Genomic DNA, 10,170 nt, shown 5'->3' with positions numbered 1-10,170 from the left:
GGGGGGGGGGGGTGTTCTTTTTTTTTTTTATTTCCAACCCAGGGAAAAGATAGTTGCAAAATAACCTTGAAGGAAGACTTTACTGAGGAGAGGTAGTTTGTTCACACTGCGGAATAAGCCTCCATTTGACCAGAAGAGATGCCTGTCTTGGGTCTTGAAAGAGGCAGGAGGACCTAGATCACAACTAGCATGGGAGGATGGGAGGGTTTTGTCCTTTGTGGCACTGTAACTTATGCCTACAGGAGCCCTTTGCTCTCTTCCCCAACTCTTGACCAAGTCCTCTCACAGGTCAGCAATCCAATGAGTTTGGATACATGGTGGTTTTGTTGGTTTTTTGTTTTGGGAGTTTGGATATTGTGTGTGTTGGGTTTGGTTTGTTTTTTGTTTTGGTTTTTTTTTTTTTTTTTTGTGGCTGTTGGTTTTGAGAATTACTGTTTTGCTGTGCTTTAGCTACCTAAGCAGGATCAGGTGCTCAGAACTTGAAAGTGCCTATGCCAGTCAGCTCAAAGGGAGCTCAGGAAGCCATCTCCAGCACCTCTGTCTCTAAGCCCTTCTCCTGCTTTGCAGGTACATTCATTGCCCAGCACCCACCTGAACCTCTTCTGTTTGTGGCACAACCTAGACTCCAGCTCCAGCTCTCCCAGCTTCTTGTTGCCTGAACTGCTGAACTGTACCATAGGCATAAACTGTAATTCAAAAACCTCCCTCCTTGTGGAAGCAATCTAAGAGCAAGGCAAGTCTCAGGGTAGAGGAGAAAAGCTTTAGGGTCAGATAGATCCAGTATTTCTTAAAGTAAAGCAGAGTGGTGCTGTGGGACAGAGGAAGGAGTGGGACAGTAAAAGTTGAGCTCTATTACCATGGAACTGCCATTTTGGCAGGGCCCCAATTTGGGGTGAGAAATGAAGTTTCTAAGAGCTTAAGTTTGAGCTGCAGATGGGAATAAATGAGAAAACAGCAGTGACTAAACAGGGACCCTTTATCTTCAGACAGACACCATCTTTTTGAGGCAATGGACAGTGGATGCCTTCACATGTAGGTTGGAATGAATATCAGGTACAGCATAGGTACAGATGGTTCTGTCATAAGCAAGCAAATGGCTTGGAAAACCTGTTACGTGACGTGAATCCCACTCAATTGATGTGTGGCAGACCTGAATGGTGTGAGGCATGGTTTTCTTTCTCCTATCTGTTCACGCTACCTTCAGAAAAACTCAGCTCCATCAGTTGTTCTATGCATAGCAGTAACTTAAGTAACTTGGTACAAACTTAGCTTTTGTTATTAACCTGGAGTATGCAACAAAATAATTGCAATGCAGAGACTGGCTATAACTTCTCAGTGAAATTAATAACCACTTCCAACTTTTTCAGCTGATCACTGAAAAACTGGGCAAGAAAAAGGTCTCTGTCTATGGAAGTTGTCACTAATTGTATTCCCACTGCCACTGTTGGTTAATACTTCCAAGTTTTGGAAATGCTTTGGGATGATGAAAGGTGCTACAAAAGCTGCTAACCACTACTGTGTCATGACACATGACAAAGTATGATGCTTCTGAAAAGCTTTAATTTGGAAGCAACCAACATGAATCTTCTTAGCTCTTCATAGAAACCCCAGACTGATATTCTTCATAAGTAGTATCTGCTGTTCAAGGTATGAAAGTCCTTATTTACCTGCTGCATTTGTTTAAGTAATGGTGAGTGATATGTAGTGTTGGTGATTAAAAGGTTCAGAATTTTGTCTGTGAGAACTGTTGTAGGGCTACAGCCAATTCAAAGTGTAGTATGCCTGATGTTGCAATAAATGGGGAGAGGGGACCATTGGGGTGTTCAACCTCTTTAAAACACACCCAGACAAACAAAAGAACATTAGTCCAGAATTCTGTAAGAAAGATGAGTATGCCACTGGAAAAAAGAGCAGTGGTGAACCTTTTATGCTGGGAATCCACTCTGGGAGTGCTGTGGGTCAATGTTAGTGCTGTGAATGGTGGACGACTTTACTCTGTATGGAAGTTAGAAAACAGGCTGGAGAGAAGCTACAAGAAAGCAAGAGAGACACATTCAACCAAATAGGTTGGGTCTTAATAAAATGAAAGAGGAAATATGTGTAGCAGCTTCTGTCTTCAGATTATGATACAGTACCACCAGCTGCAGTCAGCCTTTGACACTGTTCTTCAGAAATAGGGGTTTGCAAAAAACTTTTAGTGTCAATGCTGCAGTGAAAAGGGTAGTATGTCTGTATGTGACAGTCCTACCAGGTTGATGGACAACACTTTAATGATATAAAACATATACGTATATATGTATACACACATATATATATATACACATATATATATATACACACACACACATCCACATATATATAAAATGACATTTTGCCCTAATAGCAATTCCTTGAGACTGTTACGTTAGGCAATGTTAGTAGGAACAAGTTACAAACCTGAGCCAAATGCACTACTGGAAGGCACGCACAAGCCAGAGGAGCAACTGAAACATAGTCTGACTGGGTGAAGGACTCTGAAGCTCCTCGCTACCACCACCTGGGGAAAAGATAATGTATCCAAATAACTGGGAATTACTGTCACTGTGCTTCCAAAAGGCAAGGAAAGAGAAGCCCTCTTTCCACCAGTGACTTCACAAAAGTTTTTCCTTGATCACAAGAGCTTGAATGGGATGTGGTGCTAGCAAACCCTGATAGTAAAGAGAGAAGACAGTTATTTCATTATTATTCCTTTTATTTTCATATAAATAAACATTCTAAAAAAATTGAAATAGAAACACTAAATACAGTATTGCACATAGTGATCTTTGTTAGATGATCTATTATTTCATTTAGTATAGTAATATACATACTGTAGGTACTGAAGGAAACCGGAAGGCTACAAATGAAAACATGCTACTGTATTCTTGCACTTAGGAGCAAAGTTAAGAGGAAAAGACTATTGTTTACATAAATACAAACATGGATTTGAATCAGTGCCATTAAAATAGCTTTATTTTTTAAAGTTTTTTCCATAAGTTACTTGTAACAGCAAATAATCTCTTAGCTTCCCCAAACAGTAATGTTACTCCCATCAAAACAAAATTTTAGAACTCCATTCTTGGTAATTTATATCCCTGCTAGAAATTATTAGAAGTACAGATTTTCACATAGTTTTGTCAGCAACAGGAGACTTGCTTTTCACATAGTGAAAAAAACCCATCTTTTCTAGTGCTTGGTATATGTGAATAATAAGAATTCCTGAGGTCATATTTCACGCTTCCTTTTGCGACACCCTGTAGGGTATATTAGCCTCTGGACAGCTATGAATGACTCTTGATGCGCTAGATTAAACAGGAAATAATGCAACCCAGCAGATTAGAGCTCATTTGCGTTACCCTAGTGTCTTTCAGGCTCCAAGGTTGTGAGCATGTGTCCAATTCAGTTGCATGCACACGCCTCCCCCATCTTTCAGGAAAAGTACGCTTTGAAAGAAAAATATTGGCAATTGGGCTGATTAGATTGGGGCTCTTAAATTAGGACTGGAGGAAGGAATTGTTACCAGTTGAGCATATAAAAAGTGATATAGTAAATTAAGGACTGCAAATAGGAGTTAAGCATGTGGTCTAAAACAGATGCCCTAAGTCATAGATTTCAATCATTAACCTCCTAGTCAGGGACACTGAAAGCCTGGAGGAAAAGTCTGCAATTCTGTTAAATGTGAAATTGATGTCAGTTGGTGGATAGTCTTTTGTTCTGTCACTAGAATCAGCTACTTTTCCATAAATGTCAGTCCCCATGTGCATCTTTTAATGGCTCTCTATAGGAGTTTAAATTACTGTAAAGCTAATTTCAAAAGGGAAGTCATGTACATGTGGCCAAAAGCCTGTCTGTCTTAAGTGATCAGCAGTTAAAACTATACTATATCCTTCTAAAGTTCATGTAAAAGTATTAGTTGCTTTATATATTAACAAACTATAATAGCCAAATCTCTCTCATACTCTCTATCATGCTTCTGTGCTTTTATGTATTTTCCTGTTTTTCACTTAACTCTTTTTTTTTGTTTTTCCCCTAAATGCTGGATTTCTGACCCCCATACCACCTGGCATTCACTATCTGGCAAAAGATGAAATAAAAGTATGCTGTCTTATCGATTTTAAAGATAGTTACAGTAAACATCTTGTTCCACAAATATTTAGTCATGGAGGGCAACCAAACAGGTTGGGAAAGCATTGATTATACTGTATAAACAGCACTTAACGATTCAAAATACAAACTACAAATGCCAACATGAAACGGATACAAACAATTCACTAGGAGTAACATTTATTTCCCTAATCTAAGTGCAGTGCCATGAAGTATTTGTGTTAGACAGATGTTGCCAGTAGGAATGGAAATGTTTTACTGTATCGAGTAGCATTCTCATGAAGTTCAACTTAATGCTTCAGCATGTTCAGAATTGATACAGATGCCACTTTTTATGCATGCTGACTTGGCCTATTTGTAATATACCATACACTTTACAAAATATCATTTTTGAGTGGCAAAGGAGATACAGAGTACAGGGAAGGTGTTTCAAGTCCATACCTAGTCTATTGCTGGGCACTCCATTAAAGTGATTACATTCATGAATGAATGTACAATAACACATCAATTGGTGGAAAAATCTAGAGAACAAAAAGCGAATTTAAAAAGGTCAAGAAAGAAAATGATCAGGATGATGTAGTTTCCTTCCCCCTCACTCCCCACCCACAGGCATGTTGAGTTTTGGTAACCAGGTAACAATGGCTTTTGCTTTTCTTCTCTCAGATTTTCATACTTATCTTTGCTTTCTGAAAAATAAAATAAATTTAAAAGGCAGAAAATTGAGTATACATAAAACCACCTCAGAAAATATGAAAAGCACAGAAAGATATAGGCTAATGTTTAATTATACTTACTGTACAACTGACTTCACAAATAATTTCCTTTGAAGCTGGAAATGAAGTAGACTGCAGCTACATGCTGCTTGTGAAATATGTTTGTTTACTTTCCTTTTCACTCTATCAAATTTTCAGTAACACTAAAAAATCCCAGTTTCAGTGCAAATAAAAATGATACAGGAATTATTAAACCTATAGTTATTTCTTAAAAAAAAACTCCAATCAAGTCTCAGTTTCTTTATATATGGCAAGACGTAGATGAGATGGAAAAATCCAAACCAATGATAGCTTTGTTATTTTAAAAATGACATCTTGATGTGGTTTCAAATAGAATTGATAAAATAAAGTCTATTTTATCATTCCTAACTAAGCTACTTCTCTATTTACATTTCTTGAGGCACTAACCACAGCCAATTGTCCCTAAATACTCAGAATAAGAAACAATAAATGCAGCATTATTTCTTCTTGGGTCAGATTAGAATGCAGTAAATTACCACCTGTTTCACTTCAAGGATGTCTCACAGTAATACAGCTATGACTAGAAAGCACAAAAGAATTAAACAGTGCCTTGGGGGGTTAGACAAGGACATAAACACATGAAACAATTTTCTGTTAGAGTATTTTACAAATCCAATTGATGGCAGTTGCTACTGGTATAATTTAAATATGAGGTGCCAAATTATTTTTTTCACTGGAGGAATATTAATTTTCTTTAAAATCAGCTTCAAAATCAGCTCCTAGCAATACTTAGGCAATAATAGTGGGAAAGTTTCACTGAATGACTAGAATTGCTCCTCTACTATTGTTAAAGTTGTATGTCTGTTTTCAGAACAGTGAGAACACAGTATTATCTTTTTCTAGGATTTCTATTCCACACAAGTACAGATTAGTGGAAGAGAAGTCACTAGTATTTGATATAGGGATCCAACTTGAAAACCATGTACCTATCACAATTCTTTTTACATTTTGTAACTGCAGAAAAGAGAGTGAATACAGACTGAATAAGCTTGGAAGACTGGAGCTTTCTTTCTAAGTCCCTCCCACACTAATACTGGGATGCAGACGGACTGGCGAGGAAGAGAGGAGGGCCCCGGGAGGGGAACAGGGAGGGAGGAGAGGGGGACAATAACATGCTCCTCTTGCTTGTGCTGTATCTATTTTGTGGGGTAGTCATGATAGGCAGCATTCAAGTTTGCTTATCTAAAATCCTATACATACACAAAAAAAAAAAAAAAGGAAAAAACCCCACGGGAAAATGGTACATCATTAGAAACATACGTACCTATGAAATGCAAAGGGAGAAAGGTAGTATGAGTGATGAGAACATAAACATTGCTACAATTTTTACTTACAATTCCAGAGTCATGTTTTGGTCTTATATTGTATAGCGACTTCCCCTTTTTCTGCCTGCAGACTTCCTCTGCTTCTTTAACTCTGAAGAGAGACAGAATTTATAAATATCCTTGTAGAACAAAAATATTTGCAAATACAGTATATAGCTTACAAGTTCCAACCTGAGGACACAAGTGGATAACTTTATTCCTGATACTTTCATTAGCATGCTCCACAAAACAGCGCTTGCACTCTGGCTGTTATTGCCATACCATCAGAGTCTGGCACTTACAAGGACAGTCATAATCAGTGGCAGTCTTCATCCATTTCCTACCTCAGTAATAACTGTTTAAACGTAGTTACCCACAAGCCTATCTTTCCCTTTCACTCAATTTTGTTTGTATTTAAAATGGTAAAACAGCTTAACCTCAATTTCCAGTCTTCACTCTCTAACTTAAAATAAAAATGGAAAATTAACATGGAATATGCAGTTTACAACCAAGGTGGTGCACGCCGCTGCACACATCTCTTTCTTTCCAAAGCTGAGGGTGAGCAGCAAGCCTTACATGGCCACTGGGAATGAATACACTTGGGCTGCTTGGATGTAAAGAGAGGAGCAGGTTCCAAAAGAGCTTCCTGACTTGGCAAATGGTACCAAATTAGGGCCTTGTGAAATGTCAGCAAGTGCCACATTTCTGACAAATGTCCTTTTAGTCATGCAGGTAGAGAGCAAACTGTGAAAGATGGAGAGCTATACTCAAATGGGGAGCCTGCCAGAATTAGTCTGGTATATTCCATGGCACAGTGTAAAATGTTTCTTTACCATCTTTACTCATTTTGTAGATCAACCTTACAAACACACACGGTTATTGAAACATTGATAATACAGATTTAATTATGAATTCTGTGAGCTTCAAAGACTTACATAAAATCTTTTCTATACAATGGCATTAAATTGTGAGAGATGTGTATTTTTATTTTTTTTATGACAGATGAGAATATTATTTATAACTAAGAAAGTAGAAAATAAAAATGGAAGTCCTATATTGGCTTGCTCTTACTAACAATATAGACTTTAGATGGCACTTACTCTGCCTTTTCATCATTATCCAACAGTGGGGAAAAAAAAAAAAACAGTAAAATGATATTGAAGAAATGATATATCCTTGGCTAGTTCCTTGAGGTTCATCTCCAGACCACTTGCATGTCTGCTATTTCACTGAGGCAAAGTGAGAATCTGACTTTGTGTTATTATTATTCTTAAATATTTTTGTGTGTGTGGTAAGGGCCAGATTTTGCAAATAAGACTCCAGCTGGGTCTGCTAAGCATATTAAAAAAACCCCGCCTTTGCATTCATCTCTTCTTTATCCAACTTCACCAGACACACCTCGTTCTTTTCATAAGTTTCAAATTGATACTTTCAAAAATTAATTTAAACATCAGTTCTTTTCAAGCGCTTCCAAAAAGCTGCTCTCTTCATTTGGTGGCCCTATATTTTATTAATGGAGGAAGACCTTCACATGCACAGGTGGGGGAAAAAATGTTTTGAAACCTATTATTTTGAAGCTGTAACATTTTCTGCCTGACTGCGAATCAGATAGACTGCTGCAGCATAATACAGAATAAAAAATGTCAAACAGCAAAGTAATTCACCTTTAAAATGTATTTAAATAGATTCAGTAAAAGTGTCAGCCAAAATGTGCTGATAGCTTTAAATAGATGCTTATGGAAATGATACAAGATGCCAGTAAAACTCAAAGACACTTTCTTTTTCCTAAAAATGCCACTTTTTCTTCTGCTTCATGTTTACTTACATCCAAAGGAGGTGTCAGACACATTCCAACCCATCAAAAGCCACTCTTACAAAGACAGATGTAAAATATCATGTCTATCGCATAATTTCCTTTTTTTTCCAATACAGCTATAACTGTCTTCTTTCACTGATAGAAATATAATTTAAATAAAAAAATAAAATGTTACTTTGGAGTAAATTAGTATCAAATCTCAGGGGCTATACAAGCATTATCAAGGTTATCAAAATGACTGTTCCATAGAAGAAACATAATATATGCAGGTATTCAGACTGCTTGTCGTGGCAGCATATGTAACACACAAAAATATTTACCAAACCAGTTCACACAGATCCAGATGTTATTCTCAGGAAATGACAGGGAATCTTTAGTTCCAGTGTTTGTCCCATCTAAATATGCCCTTCCAGGATAGATTATCCACTGCTTGTCTAACATACTGGGTCTTAAGACAACACAGCTCTCTGTGGGTCTCGCTTTAATTCATAACAGAAGTCCTCATGCAGAATGTAAACATTGATAATGCAGTGATAGGGCTGATTTTCTAAAAAGCAGGTCCCTTTAAATGCCACTGCAAGTGTAACATCTATAAAAGTTCTGCTTCTATAGAGAAATAGCTATTTGGAGAAAAGCTGTCTCTGCTTGAAACAGCACAACGTTAACAACAATTCCACTCTGTGAGAGAGGAAGTCAGGTGAGAGAAGAAGTCAGAACTTCTGTGTCCCTTAGGTTGCACTTAAAATGATCGACAACTTCCAGACTGGTAAATGCAACCTCAAGCTTGTGCTACCCATTTTTCTAGGATTATGTAAGAGGTTCTGGTCTCACTAGTATGGTTGCAGTCCTCAAGTTTTTGGGAACTTTTGTGAAATTCCTTGGAGTTTGAGCCTGTTTATTCATACCAATGGGAATGCAGAAGATGAGAAGCATTACTCCCTAAAGCATTTAAAGCTGAGAACTAGCAGCCACTCAGTTCCAACCATATCACTGACTCACTGTGTGGGTTTGGGACAGTTCACTGTCTCTTGGCCCCCATCCTGTTCCCTGGGCAGGAAGATTCAAAGTGGTTGGATAGAGATTCACTGAAAGAGATTCACCAAGAAATGGCCTTAGAAGTGTAAAGATAGAATCATAGAATCAACTAGGTTGGAAAAAACCTTTAAGGTCATCAAGTCCAACCTGGCACACTGATGGCTCATTGTTGTGAGGCTTAGTTTATGATCAATTTAAAACTGGAAGTGTAGAGAACTGTGTAAGTCTACAGTTGTATCTATAAAAGAAAAGTCGTCAGAATTATGACCTTTAGGCAAAGGCAGGCATGTGTATAGATTGATTTATTGTTCTGAAGTTCTGGTTTTACTTAAATTATTTAGTTCTACACTACTAATACTTTCTGTTTAGAGGCTCTTTATAGCACCGCTCTCAAGTGCAGCCATATACTCAGAAGCAGCATAGATCCTCAAGGCATGATCTGAGAGTGGGTAAGATGGAGGTGATAAGGCACATGATGCACTTTTGAAGAAGCCAGGTGGTACAATTAACTTGCTAATTGTGATTGGAATAATTTGCAAACTTAGAGCGTGCTAAGCTTCTTTGCTAGACTGATGCTTATCATTTCACACTTTTTGACTGCTTCTTAAACTCATTTACTTTCAATAAACTGACTAGCTCATTTGCTATCAACCCCTGTCCCATCACATGTCAATTCTGGCTTAAAAGTGAGCATACCAGTTTGACAGGAAAGATAATACCAGCTGCATTACTAATTTTTGCCTGTTACTTCTTTTCCCAAATAATTCATTGATTTATCTTAATAAGAATAATAAGAACATAATCCCACAAAACCTAGTCTCTTCAGCCTAAACAACTAAAGTGTTGCTTAACTCTCACTTTAGTAACCTGAAGAGCAAAGGTATTAACAGCAGTGGACCCAACATCAGGCCCAGGGAATATTCCATAAATACTTACTGAAAGTGTTCATAACTTGAATCTGAACAAATACCTCTCTTTAAATACTGAATTCAACTAAAGCATTGCTTGCGTTACTTCAGAAAGGATATCTTTCCAAAATAGCCCCAGCAATAAGAAAACATGTAGGGAACGTACAACAGTGGACAATCCATGGATTAAA

The sequence above is a fragment of the Nestor notabilis genome, unplaced genomic scaffold, assembly GCF_000696875.1.
Source record: "Nestor notabilis isolate BGI_N333 unplaced genomic scaffold, ASM69687v1 scaffold3845, whole genome shotgun sequence".
In the NCBI taxonomy this organism is placed as follows: domain Eukaryota; kingdom Metazoa; phylum Chordata; class Aves; order Psittaciformes; family Psittacidae; genus Nestor; species Nestor notabilis.
The sequence above is the reverse complement of the archived record's forward strand: the minus strand, read 5'-3'. Positions refer to the sequence as shown.